The sequence below is a fragment of the Solanum verrucosum genome, unplaced genomic scaffold, assembly GCF_900185275.1.
Source record: "Solanum verrucosum unplaced genomic scaffold, falcon-dt-bn FXZP01000147.1, whole genome shotgun sequence".
In the NCBI taxonomy this organism is placed as follows: Eukaryota; Viridiplantae; Streptophyta; class Magnoliopsida; order Solanales; family Solanaceae; genus Solanum; species Solanum verrucosum.
Window position 1 is genome coordinate 942688 of NW_026020343.1, and position 26611 is coordinate 969298.

General features: G+C 35.6%; 1 protein-coding gene and 2 pseudogenes across 1 annotated transcript in view; 1 reads left to right on the forward strand and 2 right to left on the reverse strand.

The window, feature by feature from the left end:
- LOC125837352 (uncharacterized) overlaps positions 1-26611 on the reverse strand; it is a 293499-nt gene that overhangs the window by 248791 nt on the left and 18097 nt on the right. The window lies entirely within an intron of this gene.
- Positions 14018-14555, forward strand: LOC125837384 (gibberellin 20 oxidase 1-like; annotated as a pseudogene).
- LOC125837438 (gibberellin 20 oxidase 1-like) overlaps positions 20835-26611 on the reverse strand; it is a 110202-nt pseudogene continuing 104425 nt past the window's right edge.

The window sequence follows — 26611 nt, forward strand, 5'->3', positions numbered from 1 at the left end:
CCTTAAGCAGGAACCTATGAGTGTTCACGAGTACAGTTTGAAGTTCACCCAACTTTCCCGATATGCTCCGGAGATGGTTGATGATATGAGGAGCAGGATGAGTCTGTTTGTTGCTCGGTTGTCTCGTCTATCATGTAAAGAAGGCAAGGCAGAGATTCTTATAGAGGACATGGATATAGCAAGACTTATGGGTTATGTGCAGTAGGTTGAAGAACATAATATGAGGGATATAGAAGAATTTAGAAACAAGAAAGCTAAGTCAGGGAATGAGTTCGGGCAGTAAAGGAGTAATGTGAACCAGTCTTCCTTTCAAAATAAGCAAAAGGGAACTGCTCCATTATCTGCTAGTGCACCTACACCAAAGAACAAAGGTGAGTATAGTAGTCAGAATTCACAGAATTTCAAAGCTAGACCTGATGCATCTCAGGGTAGTGTTGCACAAGGAGGTAATTGGACTCCTACATGTGCTTTGTTTGGTAGGAACCACCCAGGTGAGTGTCGTGATGGCTCTAGTGGATGTTTCAAGTTTGGTCAAGAGGGTCACTTCAAAGATAAAGCTCAATCTTCTTCAGTTGCTCCACCAGACAGGGCTGTACCTAGAGGAGCTACTTAAGGGACTGGCAAAAGAGCAAACCGCCTATATGCAATCACTAGTCGTCAAGAGCAAGAGAATTCTCCAAATGTTGTCACTGGTATGATCAAAGCCTTTACTTTTGATGTTTATGCTTTGCTAGATCCAGGGGTGAATCTATCTTTTGTGACTCCATATGTTGCGATAAATTTTGATGTTCTTCATGAAAAACTCTTGAGCCCTTCGGTGTTTATACACATGTTGATGAGTCTATTATAACTTAGAGAGTCTATCGTGATTGTGTTATTTTCGTCAATCACAAGAGCAGCATGGTTGATTTAGTTCAGTTAAACACGGTAGATTTTGATGTTATTCTGGGTATGGGCAGGCTTCATGCCTGTTATGCCTTCATTGATTGTAGAACTGGAGTTGTTAAGTTCCAAATTCCTAATTAGCCAGTTTAGAGTGGAGTAGCAGATCAGTAGTGCCTAAAGGTCATTTCATTTCATACCTTAAGGCAAGAAAGTTATTTTCCAAGGGGTATGTCTATCACTTAGTCAGAGTTAATGATTCTAGTGTTGAGACACCTCCTATTGAGTCAGTTCCAGTTGTGAGTGAATTTCCAGACGATCTTCTTGGAGTCCCTCCTGAGAGAGAAATAGATTTCGATATAGATCTTCTTCCCGATACTCGTCCTATATCTATTCCGCCATATAGGATGGCACAAGCTAAAAGGGCAGTTCAAAATCTCCTAGAGAAGGGTTTTATTAGACCAAGTGTCTCACCTTGAGGAGCTCTGGTCTTATTTGTGAGGAATAAGGATAGTTCTGTTAGATTGTGTATAGATTACCGTCAGTTGAACAAGGTTACTATCAAGAATAAGTATCCTCTTCTGAGAATTAATGATCTCTTCGATCAACCTCTGGGTGCCACTTGTATCGCCAAGATAGACCTCAGATCTGGCTACAAGCAGTTAAGAGTAAGTGAATATGATATTCCAAAGACAACTTTCAGAACCCATTCTGGTCATTATGAGTTTCTGGTCATGTTGTTCGGCTTAACTAATGTGCCAGCAGCATTCATGGACCTTACGAATAGAGTATTCAAGCCTTATTTATATATGTTTGTTATCGTATTCATTGATGACATTCTAATGTATTCAAGGAATAAGGAAGATCATTCTCGCCATCTCAGAGTAGTTCTCCAAACTCTGAAGGATACAGAGTAGTATGCTAAATTCCCTAAATGTGAGTTTTGGCTTAGGTCTCTAACATTCTTAGGCCACATTGTTTCCAGTGATGGAATTAGAGTTGATCCCTAGAAAATTGAGGGTGTACAGAATTAGCCGAGACCCATATCTCCAATTGATATTAAGAGTTTCTTGGGGTTGGCTGGATATTATAGAAGGTTTATAGAGAGGTTCTCATCTATTTCTTCACCTTTGACCAAGTTGACTCTGAAAACAGTGAAGTTTCAATGGTCTGAAGCTTGTGAGAAAATATTTCAGGAATTGAAAACTAGGTTGACTACTTCCCCAATATTGACCTTACCAGAGGGTATGCAAGGCTTTGTTATATATTGTGATGCGTCCAGAGTTTGTTTGGGTTGTGTGTTAATGTAGAATGGTAAAATTATAGCTTATGCATCTAGACAACTGAATGTTCATGAGAAGAATTATCTAACCCATGATCTAGAGTTGGTTGCCATAGAATTTTCAGTAAAAGTTTGGTGTCATCAGCTTTATAGTGTTCACTTATCAGAAGAGCCTTCAGTATATTTAGTCAGAAAGAGCTTAATCTTAGACAAAGGAGGTGATTAGAGTTACTCAAGGATTATGACATGAGTATTCTATACCACCCAGGTAAGGCTAATTTTGTTGCTGATGACTTGAGCAGGTTTTCTATAGGTAGTACCACCCATGTTGAGGAAGAAAGAGAGAGTTAGCGAAAGATGTGCACAGACTTGCCCGGTTAAGAGTTCGACTAATGGATTCCACAGAAAGAAGAGTGGTGGTGATGAATGGGGTTGAATAATCATTAGTGTCTGAAATTAAAGAGAAACAAGGCCAAGATCCTATTTTTCTTGAATTGACAGAAAATGTTCATAAGCAAAACGTGATGGCTTTTGAACTAGAGGGAGATAGTGTATTGAGGTATCAAGGTAGGTTGTGTGAACCAAGGGTTGATGAACTCCAAGAGAGGATCATGGGGGAAGCTCATAGCGCCAGATATTCCATTCATCTGAGTTCCACAAAGATGTATCGTGACTTGAGAGAAGTATATTCGTGAAATAGTATGAAGATGGGTATAGCTGAGTTTGGTCCTAAATTCCCTAATTGTCAACAAGTTAAAGTAGAGCATCAAAGGCCCGATGGTATGACTCAGAATATAGAGATTCCATAGTGGAAGTAGGAGATGATCAATATGGACTTTATTACTGGTTTGTTGCGGTCTCGCACACAACATGATTCCATTTGGGTGATTGTTGATCGAATGACAAAATCAACCCACTTTTTGCGAGTAAAGACTACCCATTCAGCAGAGGATTATGCCAGGTTATATATTCAAGAGATAGTAAGACTTCATGGAGTTCAAGTTTCCATTATTTCAGATAGAGGTGCACAAATTTGGAAGTCATTCCAGAAAGGCTTGGGTTCAAAAGTGAACTTGAGTACTGCTTTTAATCTTCAGACAGATGGTCAAGTAGAGAGCACAATTTAGACCTGAGAAGATATTTTGAGGGCCTACGTGATTGATTTCAAGGGTATTTTGGATAATTACCTACCCCTCATTGAGTTTGCATATTACAATAGTTACCACTCTATAATCCACTTGGCTCCTTATGAAGCTCTTTATGGGAGGCGATGCCGATCTCCTATTGGATGGTTTAAGGTTGGTGAAGCAGGATTGATAGGACCAGACTTAGTTCATCGATCTATGGAGAAGGTGAAAGTTATTCAAGAGAGGTTGAAAACAGCGTAGAGTCGTCATAAATCCTACACTGATGTTAGAAGAAGGGAGTTAGAGTTTGAAGTAAATGATTGGGTATACTTGAAAGTTGCACCCATGAAAGGTGTTATGAGATTTGGTAAGAAGGGGAAGCTTAGTCCCCGGTATATTGGCCCTTGAAGAATATCCAAAAGGATTGGTAATGTAACTTATGAGTTGGAGCTACTACAAGAGTTAGTAGCGGTCCATCCGTTATTTCATATTTCCGTGTTGAAGAAGTGCATGGGAAATTTTTCACTTATCATATCTACTGAAGGTATTGGTATCAAAGATAGCTTATCTATGAGGAGATTCTTGTTCAGATTTTAGACCGGAAGGTTCGCAAGTTTTGAACCAAGGAAGTAGCATCAGTCAAAGTTCTTTGGAGAAATAAGTTTATTGGGAAAGCTACTTGGAAAGCTGAGGAGGACATGAAGAAGATATATCCACATCTCTTTGAGCCCAGAGAAATTCCAGATCAACGTACTAATTTGTTTAATTGATATACTGCATGTGTTATATTTGGTTGTTGGGTGTTTGAACTTAATGTTAGATGTTATACCCTAAGCTTGTACGATTAATCTTATTCGAGGACGAATGTTCCCGAGTGGGAGATATTGTGACACGTTGCTAATCCAAGGAACTAGAAAGAACTAGAAGTTGAAAGAAACCTTTTTAGGAATAATCAAATTTGGAAAGTTTGACAAGTTGAGCTAAGTATGACTTTTTGGTCATCTTCAAACGAGCATAACTCCTAACACAAGATGAGTTCTGTGGGTTACAAGATACCATAGAAAATAACTTTGAAGTATCTTTCCAATGCCACCGAGTTTGCTCATTTTTTATTTCGTATGAGGGAGATATGCCCATTGGAAGTCAGGTTGTCTAGATACGGAAAGTCAACCGAATTTTAGAAGGGTATTATGGTCTTTTCAATACCCAATTGATTAACTTTTTTTTGGTAATTAATTTGGGGTCAAAACTGAATCGTTTTAGTTTATGCTTCATAAAATTAAGTTAGGGTTTTGTGAGGAGTAAAGAAGAGGAGAAAATATGAGAAGAAGCAAGAATTCATCGCGTTCTTGAAATTAAGCTTGTGGATTTAGCAAAGGGTTGATCCCTACGAGGTATGTGAGATCACATAGTGTTGGGTTCGTTCACCCACCCACCAATCATGATTTGATTTGGTGAAATTTTGTCCTTGAAAGTATAGAAATTGAGTTCTTAATGGATTTTGTTGAAGTTTCTATAGGGTTCTTGATTGTTGATGCTGTTGAGAAGTTCTTGAGTTAAATTATTGAAATTTGATGTTGTTTTGAATGGATTCTCGTATACCTTGGTTGTGTATTCAAATTCTAAGTGTTTGGGGAAGAAACTAATTGAATCTAGAGGGTTTAGAGTTGAAAAACGAGCAAGAAAGTTCGTCAAAAACCTGGAGAAGGGAGTGGGCTGTCGCACTAGTCAGAGCGACCCAAATAAAGACCCAAATAAACTTTTGTTGTGTGGGCTTTAGGGAGCCGCACCAATCTGAGCGCCCCAACCTAGTTTCTGAAGTTTGCCCTCAGGCGCCCGGCACCATTCAGAGCGCTAGGGTCGCCAGGTCTCCTACCCTTTCCCACTTCTTTCCTTTTCAGTTCCCTTGAATCTTACCTATGTTTCCTAGTTGATTTCTACACTCTAAGGTACGTCTAAGCATCATGAGATCATGACCATTGAATCCATAAATCAAATTTAAAGTAGAGATAAGATTCAAGTCAATAGAGTTCTTAGAATCTTTTCAAAGTCTATTACAATTATTTTAAACTTGTTTTTAAAAGACTTAAGCATTGAGTTGAGAAAGAGTAGAGCCGAGTTCATTTCTTTAAAAATGAAGTATAGGGACTAAGTAATCTTAAAGAGCAAATGTTTTTACATTTAAGATGAGAGGAAACACCGATTGCCAAACGAGTTTTCATTAGTAGTTTTGAGTTCCATCTGTTTTAAGGGATAAGCTTTTTCAGTAATAACCTCAAATCACAGAGAAAGAGTAATGTTTTTAAACATATGAGCTGTGAATTTTGGGAGTAGTATTGAGCACCGATATGGGGATGAGTCCATAGTAACTCAAGCCCCCATAAACCATGTAGCTAATTTGGGTAGAAAGGCTCATACTTTTTAGATGATTCCTTAATGTTTCTTAACATAAACTAGTGGATCCACTTAGTTGAGGCAATCTATATCCCGGCAAGTTATAAGATAGTTCTAGCAAGATGTGCGAGACGTTGTATCATCACATAGCTCATACTGATGGTTGTCGGTTAGAGAAACTCACACAAAATTATATTACTTTATTATATATGTATATTGAGTTGTTACGTACTGTTTTAAATGCTTTATATAAACTACACCTTCATTGTTGTTCAATTCTGCATTTGAGTTGAGTATTCAAGAGTTGAATAAAGTTGAGGTAAGTGTTTATTTTGAATTCAGTTAAAGCTTATGTCGTGTTTAGGTTTCCCCTCGCATGCTTGTACATTCAATGAAATCATGCCATTTGGCCTGCATTGTTTTATGATGCAGATACAAGTAACCAGGATCAACATCCAACGCCTCGTCGATCCAGTTGAGCACTCAAAGTCAGTCTATGAGCCTCCTTGCTTTCTAGAGGATCCCTTTTTACATTGTTTTAAGTATCTCAGTTGTTAGGATGATCGAGGGTCTTATCCTGACATCCCTCATTGTTTTCGATGCTTCATAGACGGATAGATATTGTTCGTTAGTTATTCCATTTTCAATTGTTTATGTTAAGACTTGAGTTGCCATTCTGGCCAGACATATATTTATTTCAAGGCATTCTAAGTTATTTGCATGAGTATATTTTGAGGTTGCTTATTGTGGTTTAAGTCTTCCACTAATAGTTAAGCTAGGCCGAACGTTCACTTGGGGACAACAATGGTTCTCGAGTGCCATTCCCACCCAGGGTGTAGGCTCGGGGTGTGACAAATTTGATATCAGAGCACAGAGTTCAAGAGTCCTAGGGAGTCTATGAAGCCGTGTATGTAGAGTCCCTGTTATCGATGTAAAGGGCGCCACATCTAAAATTACGAGGCTGCAACCTTTAGGAACTATCTCACTTCTTTCATATTCATTTTGTGTGATAGATTAATCTCTGTAAAGTTTCCTTCTAACTCAGGCTTGCGCATGTCTTTCAGATCATGCCTCCATGAAGAGCTGTCTAAGGTCATCCTGTTAGGAGGAAAGTTGAAGAGCAAGGGGTAGCTAATGCCCCAGAAGTGCAACCTCAAGGAGAAGTCACTAATGCTGAATTCCAGGAAGCAATCCAAATGCTAAGTCAAGATGTTACCAACCAAGTTGGACAACAAATAGGGGCTAGACAAGAATTGGCTCATACTTCAAGGATCCGTGAGTTCTTGAGGATGAATCCTCCAAGCTTCAAGTGTTCAATCACTGCAGAGGATCCGGGAAATTTTATAAAGGAACTACGAAAGGTGTTTGAGGTTATGCATGTTGCCGATGCTAAGCGAGTGGAACTAGCTTCCTATCAACTGAAGTGTAATGCGAGGACTTGGTTTGACCAGTGGAAGAAGAGTAGGGCTGACGATGCACTAGTTTTGAGTTGGATTGTGTTCGAGAGTGCTTTCTTGGGCAGTTTCTTTCCGTGTGAGCTAAGAGAAGCCAAGGTACAGGAATTCCTTACCCTTAAGTACGAACCTATGAATGTTCATGAGTACAGTTTAAAGTTTACACAACTTTCCTGATATGCTCCAGAGATAGTTGCTGAGATGAGGAGCAAGATAAGTCTGTTTGTCGTTGGGTTCTCTCATCGTTAAAGTAAGGAGGATAAGGCAGTGATGCTTCTAAGTGACATGGAAATAGGGAGACTTCTGGTTTATGTGCAGCAGGCTTAGGAAGAGAAGCTGAGGGATAGAGAAGAATTTAGAAAAAAGAAAGCTAAGACAGGGAATGAGTCCGGGCAGCAAAGTAGTAATGTGAACCAGTCTTCCTTTCAATATAAGAAAAAGAGACCGACTCCATCAACTGTTAGTGCACCTACACCAAATTACAAAGGTGAGTCTAGTAGTCAGAATTTGCAAAATTTCAAAGCTAGACTTGCTAAGTCTCAGGGTGTTGTGGCACAAGGAGGTAATTGGGCTCCTACATGTGCTACGTGAGATAGGAACCGCACAAGTGTGTGTCACAATGGCTCTACTGGTTGTTTCAAGTGTGGTCACGAGGGTCACATCATGAAAGAGTGTCCTAAGAACAGGCAAGGAAATGGTAATAGGGGCAAGAGAGCCCAATCTTCTTTAGTTGCTCAACCAGACAGGGCTACACCTAGAGGAGCTAGTTCAGGGACTAGCGGAGAAGCAAACCGCTAATATGCAATCACTAGTCGTCAAGAGCAAGAGAATTCTCCAGATGTTGTCACTAGTATGATCAAAGTCTTTACTTTTGATGTTTATGCCATGCTAGATCTAGAGGCAAGTGTATCTTTTGTGACTGCATATGTTGCGATGAATTTTGATGTTCTTCTTGAGAAACTTTGAGAGCCCTTCAATGTTTCTACACCTGTTGGTAAGTCTATTCTAGCTTAGAGAGTCTATCTTGATTGTGTTATTTCTGTTTATAACAAGATCACCATGGTTGCTTTAGTTGAGTTAGACATGGTAGATTTTGATGTTATTCAGGGTATGGACTGGCTTCATGTATGTTTTGCCTTCATTAATTGTAGAACTCAAGTTGTTAAGTTCTGAATTCCTAATGAGCCATTTATAGAATGGAGTAGCAAATTAGTAGTGCCTAAGGGTTTTTTCATTTCATACCGTAAGGTGAGAAGGTTTGTTTCCAAGGAGTGTGTCTATCACTTAGTAAGAGTTAATGATTCTAGTGTTGAGACACCTCCTGTTGAGTCAATTCCAGTTGTGAGTGAATTTCCAGAGGTCTTTCCAAACGATCTTCCTGGAGTCCTTCCTAAGAGATAAATAGATTTCGGTATAGATCATCTTCCCGATACTCATCCTATATCTATTCTACCATATAGGATGGCACCAACATAGTTAAAAGAGCTAAAAAAGCACTTGAAAGATCTCCTTGAGAAGGGCTTTATTCGACCAAGTGTCTCCCCTTCGGGTGCTCTGGTCTTATTTGTGAGGAAGAAGGATGGTTCTCTTAGAATGATTATAGACTGCCATCAATTGAACAAGGTTACTACCAAGAATAAATATCCTCTTCTAAGAATTGATGATCTCTTTGATCAACTTCAGGGTGCCACTTTTTGTTTCCAAGATAGACCTCAGATCTGGCTACAATTAGTTAAGAGTAAGGAATGTGATATTCCAAAGACTGTTTTGAGGACTCGTTATGGTTATTATGAGTTTCTGGTCATGTCGTTCAGTATAATCAATGCGCCTACATCATTCATGGACCTTATATATATAATATTCAAGTCTTATTTGGATATGTTTGTTATCGTGTTCATTGATGACATTCTAATTTGTTCAAGGAATAAGGAAGATCATACTAGCCATCTCAGAATAGTTCTCCAAACGCTAAAGGATACAAAGTAGTATTCTACTTTCTCTAAATGTGAGTTTTGGATTAGGTCTCTAGCATTCTTAGGCCACATTGTTTTCAGTGATGAAATTAGAGTTGATACCCAGAAAATAGAGGGAATGCAGAATTTGCCGAGACCCACATCTCCAACTGATATTAAGAATTTCTTGGGGTTGGCTGGATATTATAGAATGTTCATAAAGGGGTTCTCATCTATTTCCTCCCCTTTTACCAAGTTGACTCAGAAAATAGTAAAGTTTCAATGGTTTGAAGGTTGTGAAAAAAGCTTTCAGTAATTGAAAACTATGTTGACTATTGCCCTAGTATTGACCTTACCAGAGGATACACAAGGCTTTGTTGTATATTGTGATGCGTCTAGAGTTGGTTTGGGTTATGTGTTAATCTAGAATGGTAAAGTTATAGATTATGCCTCCAGACAGTTGAAAGTTCACGAGAATAATTATTCAACCAATGATCTAAAGTTGGCTACCGTAGTATATGCTTTAAAAATTTGGCGTCATTATCTTTATGGTGTTCATGTGGATGTGTTCACCAATCACAAAAGTCGTCAGTATGTTTTTATTTAGAAATAGCTTAGGTGATTAGAGTTACTCAAGGATGATGACATCAGTATTCTATACCACCCAGGTAAGACTAAGGTTGTTGTTGATGCCTTGAGTAGGTTGTCTATGGGTAGTACCGCCCATGTTGAGGAAGTAAGAGAGAGTTAGTGAAAGATGTGCACAGACTTGCACGGTTAAAAGTTTGAGTAATGGATTCCACAGAATGAGGAGTGGTGGTGATAAATGTGGCTGAATCATCATTTTGTGTCTGAAGTTAAAGAGAAACAACACAAAATTCCTATTTTGCTTGATTTGAAGGCAAATGTTCATAAGCAAAATGTGATAGCTTTTAAACAAGAGGGAAATGATGTATTGAGGTATCAAGGTAGGTTGTGTGTACCAAGGGTGGATGAACTCCAAGAGAGGATCATGGAAAAAGCTCATAGCTCCAGATATTTCATTCATCCGGTTTACACAAAGATGTATCATGACTTGAGAGAAGTATATTGGTGGGATAGTATGAAGAAGAGTTCTTGCTAAATGCCCGAATTGTCAACAAGTTAAAGTAGACCATCAAAGGCCCGATGGTATGGTTCAGAATATAGATATCCCGAAGTGGAAATGGGAGATGATCAATATGGACTTCTTTACTAGTTTGCCATGGTCTCATAGGCAACATGATAGCATTTTGGTGATTGTTGATTGAATGACAAAATCAACCCACTTTTTGCCACTAAAGACTACCATTCAGCACAAGATTATGTTATATTATATATTCAAAAGGTAGTAAGACATTATGGAGTTCCAGTTTCCATTATTTTAGATAGAGGTTCACAATTTACTGCACAATTTTTGAAGTTATTCCAGAAAAGTTTAGGTTGAAAGGTGAACTTGAGTACTGCTTTTCATCCTTAGACAGATGGTCAAGCATATCACACTATTCAAACCTTAGAAGATATGTTGAGGTCCTGCGTGATTGAGTTCAAGGGTAATTGGGTTGATCACCTACCCCTCATTGAGTTAGCATACAACAATAGTTACCACTCTAGAATCCACATGGCTCCTTATGAAACTCTTTATCGGAGGCGATGCAGATCTCCTGTTGGATGGTTTGAGGTTGGTGAAGATGGATTGATAGGATCAGACTTAGTTCATCAAGCTATCAAAAAGGTGAAAGATATTCAAGAGAGGTTGAAAACATTGGAGAGTCGTCAGAAATCCTACCCAAATATTAGGAGAAGGGAGTTAAAGGTTGAAGTAGATAATTGGGTATACATGAAAGTTTCACCCATGAAGGGTGTTATGAGATTTGGTAAGAAGGGGAAGCTTAGCTACCAGTATATTGGCCCTTACAGAATATACAAAAGGATTGGTAATGTAGCTTATGAGTTGGAGCTACCACAAGAGTTAGCAGCGGTCCATCCGATATTTCATATTTCCATGTTGAATAAATGCATGGGAGATCCTTCACTTATCATACCTACTGAAGATATTCGTATCAAGGATAGCTTACTTATGAGGAGATTCATGTTCAGATTTTCGACAGCCAAGTTCGCAAGTTGAGAACCAAGGAATTAGCATCAATCAAAGTTATTTGGAGAAATCAGTTTGATGAGAAAGCTACTTCGGAAGCTGAGGAGGACATGAAGAAGAGATATCCTGATCTCTTTGAGCCCAGAGAAATTCCAGATCACGGTACTAATTCTCTTTTAGTACTCTTTAATTGATATTGCATGTGTTAGATTTGCTTGTTGGGTGTTTGAGCTTAATGTTAAATGTTACGCCCTTAGCCTGCAAGAGTAATCTCATTCGAGGATGAATGTTCCCAAGGGGGATATATTGTAACACCTTTCTATTCGAAGGAACTAGAAAGAACTAGAATTTGAAAGAAAACTATTTTTGGAAATAATCAAATTTGGAATGTTTGACAAGTTGATCTAAGTATGAGTTATGGGTAAACTTCAAACGACCATAACTCTTAATACAAGATGAGTTAGGTGGGCTACAAGATACCAAAAGAAAAATCTTTGAATTATCTTTCCAATGCCACTGAGTTTGCTCAATTTTTAGTTCGTATGAGGGATATATGCCCATTGGAAGTCAGGTTGTCTAGATAAGAAAAGTCAACCGGATTTTAGGAGGGTATATTCGTTTTCGATAATTAATTTGTGGTCTAAACTGAATTAGTTCTATTTACGCTTCATAAAATTAAGTTAGGGTTTTGAGAGAAGAGAAAAGAAGAGGACATAAAAGGAGAAGAAGCAAGGATTCATCATGTTCTTGAAGATAAGCTTGTGGATTTCGCCAAGGGTTGATCCATACGAGGTATGTGAGATCACATAGCATTGGGTTCATTCACCCACATGCCAATAATGATTTTATTCCATGAAATTTTGTTCTTGAAAGTATATAAATAAAGTTCTTGATGGATTGTGTCGAAGTTCCTATTGGGATCTTGATTGTTGATGTTGTTAAGAAGATTTTAAGTTAAATTCATGAAATTTGATATTGTTTTGATTGGATTCTCGTATACCTCGGTTGTGTATTCGAATTCAAAGCATTTGGGGAAGAAACCAATTGAATCTAGAGGGTTTAGAGTTTAAAAACCAGCAAGAAATTTCATCAAAAACCTGGTGAAGGGGGCTGGGGCACCGCGCCATTCAGAGCACCCCAAATAAACTTATGTAGTTTTGGCTCTGGGGCTCCTCACCACTCAGAGCGCCCCTACCCAATTTCTGATGTTTTCCATCTGGCGCCTAGCGCCATTCAGAGCGCCAGGGTCGCGAGGTCTCCTACCCTTTCCCGCTTCTTTCTGTTTGAGTTCCCTTGAATCTTACATTTGTTTCCTAGTTGATTTATACACTATAAGGTACGTCTAAACATCATCATATCATCTAGAACATGAGATCATAACCCTTCAATCCATAAATCAAATTCAAGGTAGATCTAAGAGTCAAGTCAATAGAGTTCTTAGAATCTTTTCGAAGTCTATTACAATCATTTTAAACATTTTTTTAAAAGACTTAAGCATTGAGTTCAAAAAGAGTATATCCAAGTTCATTTCTTTAAAAATGGTGTATGTGGGACTAAGTACTCCCAAAGAGCAAATCTTTTCACATTTAAGATGAGAGGAAACACTGATTTCCAAACTAGTTATCATGAGTAGTTTTGAGTTGCATCTATTTAAAGGGATAAGATTTTTGAGTAATAACCTCAAATCATAGAGAAAGAGTTAAGTTTATAAACATATGAGTTGAGTAATTTTTGAAGTATTATTGAGCACCGATATGGGGACGAGTCCATAATAACTCAAGTCCCCATAAACCATGTAGCCAATGTGGGTATAAAGGGTCAGACTTTTTAGATGATTCCTAAATGCTTTTTCACATAGACTAGTGGATTCACTTAGTTGAGGCGTTCTATATCCTAGCAAGTTATAGGATAGTTCTAGCAGCGTGGGAGAGACGATGTATCATCACATAGCTTATAGTGATGGTTGTCGGTTAGAGAAAGTCCCACAAAATTAAATTACTTTATTATATATGTATATTGAGTTGTTACGTACTGTTTTAAATGCTTTATATAAACTCCACATTTACTATTGTTTAATTATGCATTTGAGTTGAGTATTCAAGAGTTGAGTAAGGTTGGGGTAAGTGTTCTTTCAAAATTCAGTTCAATCTTCTTTCGTGTTTAGTTTTCCCCTTGCATGCTTGTACATTTAATGTACTGATTCCATTTGGCCTGCACCATTTTATGATGCAGATACAGGTAACGAGGATCACCATCCACCGCCTTGTCGATCCAGTTGAGCACTCAGAATCAGTTTGTGACCCTCCTTGCTTTTTGGAGGATCCATTTTTACACTGTTTTTAGTATTTCAGTTTTTAGGATGATCGGGGATCTTGTCTCGACATTCCTTATTGCTTTAGAAGCTTCATAGAGGAAAAGCTATAATTCGTTAGTCTTTCCATTCTCAATTGTTTATGTTAAGACTTGAGTTGCCTCTTTGGCTAGACGAATATTTATTTCAAGGCATTCTAAGTTATTTGCATGAGTATCTTTTGATACTGCTTATTATTGATTAAGTCTTCCGCTAAGAGTTATGTCAGGCCAAGGGTTCGCTTGGGGCCAACAATGGTTCTCGAGTGCCAGTCGCTCCCAGGGTGTAGTCTAGGAGCGTGACATAATTCTTCATTTTGGCTCATCACAATGAACTACTTTTAAGAATCCTTAAGCCCTATATAATACTTCACTTGGTTCCTCACAATGAACTACTTCTACATCCTTTTGCCCATTTTGTCATATTGCATAAGAAAGAAAAAACCAAACACTTGCTTGCAATGACCACTGATAGTATAATCATAAATAAAAAATCATCTATGCTTGGTGAGGAAAAACCATTTATTTTTTATGCATCCCATATGAAAAATTAGTCCAACATTCTCATATAATAAATATGTCCGGATGACGAGAAGCCTTGTGCTGTAGCACAAGAACTTCATGTTCCCCTTATTGACTCAAGGGTTTTTTTTTTCTGGTGACCCTTTTGCCGCCCAACAAGCATCTAGGTTTTTGGTGAAGCGTGCAGGAGTCATGGTTTCTTTCTTATAGTAAACTACGGAGTTGATGCTAATCGCATCTCTAATGCTCATCGTTACATGGACATGTTCTTTGACATGCCTCTCTGTGAAAAGAAAAAAGCTCAAAGGAAAATTGGTGAACATTATGTTTATGCCAGAACCTTTGCTGGAAGGTTTTCTTCAAAACTTCCTTGGAAAGAGACACTCTTTACTATACTCTGCTCAAGAAGGCTCATCTCACATAGTTGAGGAGTATTTCCAAAGAACATTGGGTGAAAGTTTTAAAAATCTCGGGTAAGGACAATCGACTATATTTCCCAGCAAACCCGGTGCGAAATCATCCCTGCAAAACCCATAACCTAGCAGCCTAAACGATCATGTCACCATCTCCTTTTACCCCCTTTTTGCGGAGTCCCAGGCCTACTCAACAGTCCTATCCTTTGTCTTGAAAAGGAGCGAAGGAATTCAAATTTGAACACTTGTTTACCCCCCCCCCCCACCAATCGACTTTAGTTTTTTGGTCTATATAAAGCTTTCATCTTCACTGTTTTAAGGCAGCAACTCACCTCTTAAGAAGAGGATTTTGGACATAAAAAAATAAAAAACAACAAATCCTAAAAGAGGGAAAGATAAAAAAAAACTCTCACAGTCCTTGGATTATCGACATCCTGAGGTCTACTTTTTTTTTTTTATGTTTTGGTGTTGATTCTGTTCTTTCGTAACCCAATTCATATTGGTGTAAAAGCTTCATGGTCAAGCTCGTTGTCCTAGTCTCGCTGCCCGAAAAAGGGTAATTTCTCCCCCATTTAGTTTTTCTTTGTTCTGCTCGTCTTCAATCTAAGCATTATAATTTAGTTTATCATAGTTTCTATTTTAGTATGTTTGATTCTAAATGAGAATAAGATTATGTGTCTTGTTTTTATCAATACAATTCTATCATTAAATTGTTGGTCGTATTGTACTCGATTTGTTGCCTGCGGATTATAGTTTGGTTTTGAGTTTTTGATTAGACCTTATTTGTTATCTTTTCTTATTCGATTCTTGCTTGAGGTTGAGCAGTAATGTTTGTTCTTATTTATTGTTAGTGTCACCATATTAGCCTGATTTGAATTCGTTCCTCTCAAACTTAAGGTCATATTGAAGTTTTGTACAAAGGTTTATCGTTTGCGGGTCATCTGTTAGTTTGAAATGATGTATTCTGTTGTGTTTCTTGTCCTTGGCATGACTTGAAAGTTGTCTTTTCTTTAGTGGTTTGATTATTTAAAATAGGTTTTTTGGGCCATATTGTTGCTACCTCGAATAAGACCCCGTTTCTCTGTTTAGATGTAGCATGATCATTATTTTAACTAGTTAGTAGAAAAGTTTGAATTTGAACCAAGTTCTATGAGATATGTTGTAGTTTACTCTTTTCTTTCTCAAATGCCTTAATCATGTACCTTATTGTATCGTTTCCATTATGTACCTGATGTTGTGTTTATTTTGTTTAAATTTTGAAGTTTTGTCCAAATTAGTGAAGTTCTAAGCATGAAATTGGTTAACAAACTGACTAATCTAAGTTTTGTTGCTCCTCTTTTCCTTGTACGAGTTTATTTTATCTCTAGCATGGTTAGTGTTATGTTTTGGTGTTTCTCATCTTAAATCTTCCTACTTGAATCCTTGTCGAATTCATTTTGTCATTGTTTTTCTCTCTTTTCAAAATCAAGTCTTTCATTTTATTTGCTACTGGTTGGCATCATTTTCATTTAGGCGTAGGATTTCAAAATTAACTAATATGATATGGTTGAAGCAGTTGGGCATTTAAAAGATCCCTATGAAATGATTTTTTTTCTTTACATTACTAGTAAAATCTTTCTTTTGGAGTATTCTTGATCGCTGGTAGATTTTCTTTGCATTAGTTTTAAAATAATTGCTTAGTTCATTTCTAAGAGGGCATGCCTTCCTCAAATGATTTCTTTGGCACTTGTTGTTCAAAGATGTGTGCTCCATGCTTAGCCATTAAGTTGATTTGGTTTACTGTTGCTTTTACTTCATTTTCATGTAGTTAATGAAGTGTCTAGAAGTGTATTAGTTTGTAACTATGTTCTTATCTCTTAAAGTAATTTGTGTGTTTATCTCTGTCATGAGTGAATCATTTGATCATATGTTTGTTGGAAGCTTTACCTTTTCTTTTTTTTTCCTAATTCTTTTCTTTTTCTTTGTATGCATGTAAATTCCATATGAGTTCATTGTGGACTCCCTCCCTCCTTGCATATTGAGTTGGGCCATGGAGGCCCAATTTCTCCTCTTTTATCGAGTTAAGCCTTGACTATCGTTGGGAAGTTGAAAGCAAGAATACATGAATTGGAAGCTAGTATACAGAAATTCCAAGGCAAAAATGGGTCAAAATCCCACGGAGTGAAGCTCAAAGAAGCTATTTGGCAACAAATGGAATCTAAGTCTAAAATGCCATAATTGGTAGATGATGGCTATTTGCCCAAACATTTTATCACTTTATTTTAATATTGTTCTCGTCTATTTGCTTGTGAAATATGTTATTTTTACTTAACTCAACTTTAATCACTTAATTAGCTTCTCCAAATGATTAACTATATTTTATATGTTAGTTTATTTTTATAAAATTTCATTTTTAATCAACTCTTAATACATTTAATGAAATCTTTAGTCAAAACTTTCTATTTATTTTTCAAATGGTTCTAATTATTATTTCTAAAAATGATTCAAATAAATTCTAATTAAAGTCTAATAACTTATAATTTAATTCAAATATTTCATTTAAGGTCCCCTTTTCTTAAAATCAAAAAATTATTCTTTGCTTAACAATTTTTTTAGTTAATATTGTAAACCATTTTTATAATCATTTATCTAAAAAATAGTAAAAAATATATTTAATCTAAGTCGTAGGATAACTGCATGTTAGCGGACACTTTAAATATTTTAAAAACCTTCCTGAAGTGTAAATGAGAACCTCATACCCTTTTTCTCTAAATTTTTAAAGACTGAAATTATGTTTTCTTAATTTCTTTATAAAATAAAGTGGCGTCTCTTTTCTAAGTATTTTTGTCAAATCATTTTATACTTAGAACATTTCAAAAAGTGATTTTTCTAAAGATAGTAAAATTACGGCATAACAATGTTATTTTGGCAAAGCTCAAGAAAGTTTAGGAAAACTTCAAAATTAGAAATCGTTTTCAATCTTAGAACAATGGTCTTTTAGTTTTTCAATTTAGTAAGTTATATGTTTTTTCTTACTTTTTGTAAGCTAAACATAACTAAGTACTTATGTCTCATGTTTTTAATGGATGATATACGGCATATTTGATTTTTATTGATATTTAATGTAGTATTTGAATCCTTTTTTTTTATTGTAACTGCATTATTTAGTTCATAATATAATTATTGATCTATATTGTCCAGTTTCCTATTCTATGTGCACTGGATAGATTGCCCATCCTTGAACTATTAATAAAGCATAATTGTGTATGTACTAACAACATAAAACATACCGACATACATACAAAATTTTATTTTGCTTTATTTATGATGTGATATATGTTTCAAATTTATTATCTTAATTTTCAGACTTGTGTGCTTTCTATGTGAATACACCAATATGCATATATATGTATGTAACCATATAACTTTAGGTAAACACGTGCACGTAAATTGTTATAAGGGTGTAATATCTGATAATGATGTATAACTCTCTCTTATTCTAAAATATTTCAAAGTTTTTCTTGTCACATTTCTTTAAGTAAATCTTGTATTCCAAAAATTGCCCTTAAATTTTAGGCAAATTTAGTGGAGTATGATTTTAGAATAATATTTTTTTCTAAAATTCGAGTATCCGTCTAGGTTATTTTTCTCTACAAAATATACTGAAAGTTATTATTTGTTGTCTGAAAAAACAAAAGATGGTGTGTTCTGTGGGTCTTTAGAAGTTTCTTATTATAATTTGTTCATGATTGCTTTCTAGAAATTGAAACTCGAAATTATGACATCATGTGTAGATAGATTTAAAGTTTAAGATTTAAACTAGTTAAGTTTAACCTTTAATTCTATAAGATTCTTCATGCTAATCTCATTGTACATTTGAAACTATGTGTTCACAATTAGATATTCTTTTTGCACTTTTAATAGTTTTAATTGTTTTTCACGTATTTATTTGTGTTTCATATTGAAAATACTAGGTTTAGTTGGACCTATAGAACATATGCACTATCTGCCTCTGCTAACATGTCGTTAAAAATTATTTATTTTAAACTGCAACCAAACCAGAAGATTTAGCTAGTGTCATCAAACAATGTCAAAACAAACCACCAGGGAACCCCAATGAGTAGAAGCTCTAATGTTACTACTATTTCTCCCACTAATAGTAATGGCCATCAACTGGTGGGCCTGCCAAGTAGCTCAAATATAGAGAAATAGATACGTAAGAAAAATGAGAAAAGAAGACCACTTGAGAATCATCCTGATGGGGTATATCTTAAGTTATCATATTTTGAACTTGATAAAATCCTTGGATTTCTCTTAACTCTATGTGACATGTTTTGTATGTATAGAAAATTCCAAGATGGGGAACTTAAGTGAGATAGATTTGGATAGTTCTACAGTTAAAAAGTGTAGGAGAGATGATGTAAGTTATGATGACAATCCCATTGGGGGAACTGCTTTATCAATCCATGGGATAAGAAAAGGTTAGTGATATATATATATATATATATATATATATATATATATATATATAGAAGCATCTAAAGATTGATTCATTGAAAGATTTGGCTTTAGCAAAAATATCAGAAAGCCATTCTTTGGATGTGATATTAAAGACTCTCTTAAGAGGAAAAGTGAATTCTAGAATTCTAAGACACAACCTCCCACCCCCCCCCTCAGATATTATAGAAGAGATATGTGATGACACAGTAAGAAATAAAAGAAAGCAAGGTCTCCAATTCCATTGAAAAAGGCTTCAACTAAAGAAGAGCTAGGGAATGGACTGATGGAAAAGGGAGAACGAGTTTGACAAGATCTAGATTACAATATGTCTCAGTATAGTGCAGATGTTGATCAAGATTATTCAAAAAGGAATTTGTCTACTTTGCAATCTTATGTTGCAGCCACTTCAAGCTCTTCTAAAGTGTCTTGTTCACATAAGAACTGACTAAAATAGAAATTAGCAATCGATAAATTTTATAGCTAAACGACAAAATCCATTTCTATTCTTATTTAGTCACAAATTATTATAAAATTTTGTTACGGATGAACAATTTAACAAAGTTTAACGACGAAGTTTGTTGCTAATTCGAACTATATACAATGAAACCAATACTAGGGCCTAGAAGTCACGCGTACAAAGTTGTCTAATGTGAACAAATGCAAGTCCCAATAGTGGAAAACAAAAAGTCATCTCAATGGCAAAAGACTAGCTAACATATATAGACAAGGAGAAAGGCTAGTCCAGAATCTTCAGCATCTGCACTATGCTGAGACACAGTGCAATCTAGATCTTGTTCAGCTCCCTCTCTCTTCTTACCTCTACCTTTTCCATCAGTCCCTTCACTAGTTCTGCTTCTACTGAAGTCATTTCCCATGGAATCGGAAACCTTTGCCTTTTTTTCTTTATTATGACTGTTATCACATGTCTCTTCTATAATATCTGGGGGGAGGTTGTTTCTTAGAGTTCTGGCATTCACTCTATTTCCTCTTAATTAAGGGAGTCTCTAATATCACATCCAATGAATGACTTTCTTGATTTTTTGCTAAAGTCAAATTATTCAATGAATCAACCTTTGGCTTCTTGTGTTTATATTTATCTTTTACTTTTTCTGATCTAGTGCATAGAAATTTTACCATATTATCAATACCAAACAATCTGTTGAAGCATTCTTCGATTTTCTTGGAGTCTTTTATTCTTTGGAACTTGAATTCCTTCACCTCCAACATATTTTTCTTAAGATAATTCCAAATTTCTTTTGGTGATGCGAGAAATAGAATTATCTTTAAAATAGTTGTTGAGACAACAACAAACAAAGTTGCTTTCGTCGTGGACTTCATGATTTTCTTTTCCTTGTGACTCTTGATTTGCACTTTGGTGGGATTATTTTGTAACGGATTAATTTCATAATCCTCTTCAACGGCTTTCTTCCTAAAGATCAAGGGCCACCAAGTAATTTTTCGTTCTCCCAATTCATAATTGGTAATTTTCATTACTAAAAACAACATGAGTTATTCATGAAAAACTATTTTTGAAATACATCTCTTCACTCAAAGGTCCCTTCACAAAAATAGCTCTAGATCCCACCTATCAGTTTTTGAAAGAAAAGAAATGCAGGAAAATAACAATGGAAGAAAAGTTGAAGGATAAATTATGTGTTGCCCTACAGAACTTTATATTATTGACTAACAAAAGACATGTATTTACAAACTAAAAGCCAAATTGAATAGTTATCAACTCCTAAATACTAGGTGTCTAATTTAATAGAACCATTGCAACTGGAATTTTTGTAGTTCTAAATCAATGATTCAACATATATACAAAAGATTCCAAGGCCTTCAATATTGAACCTCATATGTATAGCTCTTAAGCTTCTACATTTTTGTCTTGAAGCCACATCGAGAAAGCATGAAGATTGTTCGTATCAGCTCTGTGATGCTTTTTTGTAAACTCAAGGAGAGCAGGCCCAGTGAAGTCAGGATATAGTCGAGGGTTGTTGTAGTCCACCAATTCAGTTGGTGGACTCACCACTTTATCTTTGTCTGGATAAATAAAGAAAGCAAGTGATTTTCTAGTAGTCTTGTTGTTAACCACTGCTCTATGCAAGAAAATTTTGTATCTACCATTCGATACGGCCTGCAAAAGGACAAAAACCAAATATGGTATATTCAAGTTGTAAATCTAAGAATTCATGATGTATATCATTGCACATCATGTGGAAAGATCTTATAATGTTTTTCACCAAAATATGTATTATTTGCTTAACTGATTATGTTTATATTATTTGTATGTAATACATAATACATTAGCTTATTATATATTTCTAGTTTGTAAATGTACATACCATAAATGTGTTGCCTATGTTAACCACAAAAGCATTAAAATTTTGACGGATGGAGTACCATTCGTTGTCCACAAGAACCTGAAGTCCGCTAACAGAATCTTGATGGAGAACGGTTAATGATGTTGGATCATAGTGAGGCTCGGTTCCTAAGGTGAACTCTGGTTTCTGGCACAGGAGGATAATAGTTGTGTCTCATTATGGATTAATTATCTTCGGAAAAACTCTTTAAGAGGGCTCTTCTGTACACCTAGGCTCATCCCTAAATGTTCCATGATCCTAAGTGTGCTCATTGACTAGCAATAATTTTGAAAAACATTCCTATGTAATTAAAGGGATAAAAGGTTAATTCATTTACATAAACGAAAAATAGAAAATACTCCTTTTTTTTCATTTTTTTTTATAATTTTGATTTGATATAAAGTTTAAGAAATTAAAGAAAATTTTTTGAATTCAGTAGTCTTAGACAAAACATATATATAAAATGTACAACAATATCATTTAATTTAGTGGTCTTAAACATGTCGTGCCAAAAAAGGAAAAAAATATTTTTTTGAAACATTCCAAAAAGAAAAATACGGCAAAAAATTGAAAAAGATGAGAACTAAGTTAAATCTGGTCCCAAAAGCAAAATTTCAAACCAGAAAATGCTGGTCGCCGCCCGTCGTAACCGCCTTCGTCACTACAGACCTTTCGCGACGGGAACAAAATATTGGTCCTTAAATAGTATTCGAGACGGGAAAAAATATAGTCGTTAAATCCTTTTAGAGACTACATATCTAGTCTCAAATAGACAATATGTATCTAGGTAAATTCTATGTTTTGGTCGTTAAATCTTTTTAGCGTCTATGAACACCTGGTCGTAGTAATCGTTAGAGACGAGAACATTCTGGTCCTTGATTAGCTTTTGGGATGAGGATGACCTGGTCCTTGTGTATTCTTAGAGACAAGAATGATTTGGTCCTTGATTTGTTGTAGGGACCAAAATCATTTCTCGTCCTAGATTATTCTTTAGAGACGAGAAATTTCTAGTCCTAGATTGGCCATCAATGGTCCTATATCAGTTGATATCACAATAAAAATAATTCTTCAACAAATACAAAATTACTATTAAAACTTTCAATTCAAAAAGAAGATATAGAGAGACAGAAACAAGAAGATAGATATAAAGAGTTCGATTAATCATAATAAATTGGTCAACATCCAATGATGTTAGTTTCAATATGTTCTTCAAAAAACTTAGCCAACATCCGAGTTAGATTGTATACTATCGAGTTTTACATAACATTCATAGCAAATTAATAACAAGCTTGTGCATTTCTTCTTATAGCTTGTATCTTGACTTGAAACTTGAACCTTCATAATCTGCAAGTTCAAAATTTTAAAAAACAATAAATAACTATTAGTATACATATCAATTTTATACTAGAATTCGGTAGATCGCTTACCCCAAAAGTAGTTAAAACTTCACCAAGTGTTATCTAGAAATATCCACAAAAGTTGCTGAACATAAGAGATTTCAATTAGAAAATCATTAAGATGCATTTACCAAGAATTCAAATACTATTTGTGTGCAGAAAATTTAACCTATAAAGTGGCTGTCCAAAAGTGCAGCAGTGCAGAAATTAACAAATAGAGAAAGACATTGTGCAGAAAATTTTAATGAAGTACGTATTGAGCTTCTAAGTGTGCAAGGACAAAATCCTCTGTTTCTGAGCAACGACAAAGTTGTGATCCTTCTCCATTTCCTTCACTTGCTCTGCAGTTAATGTTGCTGCATTGCCTTTCATCACATTATGATAGGACTGTATCAGGCTAGCAGCCTCTTCATTTCAACTTGAGCTGATTGTTGTAGTTTTTGGCAAAAAAGAAAGGTAATAGTTGTCTAAATCCGTTAACGATGATTGAGTAGAAATCATGCTTTTAGGGAATTCAACATGGACTATATAAATCTCGAGATCACTCTGAATAGTCGGACATGGGAAAGAACAAAAGATGAAAACAAGGACTTTGAAGAATCTCATGGCTGAAAATACAAGAACTGATAATGCATTGGATGAATTTTTCTGTTTTGAAGCAACTGTCTAATTATAGTGCTTCTTTGTTCATGACTTTATTTTAGCTACAAATATTACTGTGCAAAAAAGAATCATATGCACAAGAAAATTAAAGTACTATAAAAGATAAGAAAAGAAAGGCCACTAAGTGTGAATGCGAAAAGCTAAATTGAACTATATTCTATGAAGCTGTAGATTTTCCAAAAGACCATCCACTGTATATTTGTTCTCGAACAGTTTATCTCTGGCCCTATCCAACATCAACTCTTCAGTCCAAACATCTAGCCACTTAACTATACATACATTCTGAAAAACCTATAACAACCAGCTGACATGACATCAGTTTCTACTTTCTAAGGGCAGTATCTATACTTCTGTTTGATTGAGTATTAGCTAGCTCTATTTAAGATCTTAGACAATGAGAACAAGAAAACTAGTAGTTACCATCATTTTTTTCTAGAATTAGTCTTAGTAGAAAATGACTATATGCAAATCAACAAAATAAACTAAAAAGTTAGGTATCTTGGTGCTTACTTGGTCAGTAGAAAAAAGTAGAGGTCATTCAGTTGAAACAGGAGATGTCGCAGGTTGGACATGTGATTGTTGAGCAGCAAATAGTTCCTTCATTTTCATTTTTTCTTTCATCGCATCTTCTAAGGTAGACAAGCGATCGTTCAAGGATTTGTTTTCCTCGTTCAAGGATTTGTTTTCTTCGTTCAAGCATTTGTTTTCTTCGTTCAAAGAATGTAATCGCCAAATCTGGTGGTTTGCCATCTTTCCCGCCCTTTACATCAAAGTCAAACATGTCAAATAACACAAACCTTATAAATATTCCATTTATGAAATAGTTTTACGCTAGTACCTTATGATAAATAATTTCTCGAATAGGCATACTACCAATATGATGAAGCATCTTCAACTTAGCTCGATTTACTGCATTCCTGCTGCTTCTTGCCTAAATACATTTTGTAGCTTTTATTTTTTGAAAAGAAAGAAACTAGAAGATTTTCCAAAAGAATTTAATGGAACATATACACGAGTAGGCTATATACAAGAGTATGAGTTCTCTGTCAAGTCCCGCTGGAAATCCATCATAATGGGAATTCAGTTATCTTTCAATGCTACTGCTGTAGCAATGCTATCATTACTACTGAATTGGAAATTCAAGTTTAATAACAAATTTGAAGGACCTAGACCCTCATTGTGCAGAACTGTTTCTAACATTACTATTTTTTTTTTCATATCATTAAGAAGCAGTTCAGGGGGATTGAGGAATAAATCTGTCTCACAAATTCTCTCCTTGAACTATTAAGAAGTTGTTCGATGACTTCAGTTCTCTGATGCAGGGTTACTGTATTTTTCGATTTGAATCTATTGAAGATACGGATGCAGTTATGCAAGTAGGACCATACACATTTTTAACAAACCGTTAATACTTCAAAATTGGGTTATAGATTTACCTTCCCAGGTCTGCCAGTGGGATATTGGTCAGGAGAATATGACAGGTATGACTGGTATCCAAAATTCTACAACGATTGTATGAAGTTTTGGCACACTGGCGAAGGGTGCTGGTCTAAGAAGAAACCAATAGAAGAGGAGGAGGCTATGCCTCAATTTCAGGTGGTGAAGTGGTGAAAAAGAAATGCAGAAAGAATAGAAAGCCTAGGAAAACAAAGGTGGAGTGGAAAGCTACAGGGATAACTCAACATCCTAATGAAGCTCTCGTCCAGCCTTGCAAGGAGAATGTAAAAGAAGCTAATCTAGGGGTAGCTCCAAACCAAAATGCAGGCCCTTCTAATAATGACAATAACATTGATAGTTAAAAAAAACTGTTCAGCAAAGCGAGATTGAAGGACTCATGGAGAAGTCTATACCAAGAGGGTGATGCAACAATTCAAAGCACAACAACTATTTCAATAACATGGATCAAACAACTGAGTATATTTGGTGGTAACGAGGGAAATCAAGCCGTAAAATATTGGAAAATATACTATTAAATCAGTGGGCATACCTGGAAACTTTCAGAAGCAAAATGTTCCTTTACTAACCATTCACATTCTTTTTTCGTCTACTCCCCTTGGAATAATCCTAAGAGATTGTTGGATAGGCTTATCCTTCACATACTTGGCATGCAAGTGTCCTCTCCATTTGTTCCATAACTCATTCATCCATCCCAATATATGATCACGATGATCATTCATGTCAACACCCTCAAATTTTTGCTTCAACATTTGGTACCTCCTCGAGTAAATCATCACAATCTGTCTATGTACTTCCTCCATCAACATTAGGATGTAAATCTCTCAACAATTCTTCTACTTCATCCTCACTCTCACATTCTTCTACTGCATCACCATCTTCATCTTCAGATTCAGTCAATGGCTCACCCAAACGCTCTTTATGGTGTACCAAAAAGTATAGTTTCGAATTATACCATACACTAGCAAGTGTGTCTCAACTATTTCACGAGTTCCTAGAATTGTATTGAAACATTTGACACATGGACATCGTATTTCATGTTCTTCTCATGTTCTTTGAAAGGCATAATCTAAAAACTTTTGCACACCGGCTAAATAGATTTCATCAAGTCGATTGTCAACAAGTTGCATCCATTGCTTACTAGGTGCCATAACCTTAGAGAAAACATAAAAATTAGATTTAAAAAAAAGAAGAAATAAAAATAATAATATGCACACAACTAAGTTGAACTCGAAGATCACAATTTCTAGTCGACCTTGGCTACTTTTTCAGTTAAGGAATTGCAATATACTATCAGATGACAATAATTGATGTAAATATAATTTTTGATAATATGATGGAAAGAATTTAATGTTTCAAATTTTAATATCCTACTTAACTTAACAGTGCACATGACAAGTATGTACAAGATATTGTTAACTAAAAAAAGTATACTACTAACATAAATTTCATGATCAACAGAAGAAAGCTTGTAACTTGAAGCAACAAAGAAAAAGGAACTCCGACAACTCAAGAAAGTAGAAAATAATACTTTCGAGTTCAAACTGTATTCAATACTTGCCCTGTGTTACACTCTACTGGTGTTGAAGCCCTTTTTGTTAGAGAGGCTGAAGGAAGAAGCAACATATCAGCTGCTGGAAAGGTAAAATTGTTTCATTTTTTTTGGACCTTTCTCTTTTGAGTATATAAGTTGCTTGTTTAAATGATCACATATGTTTCTTTTCTAGTTTTTTCAGAAGTTGTCATACACTTATTTACTCGAGTAG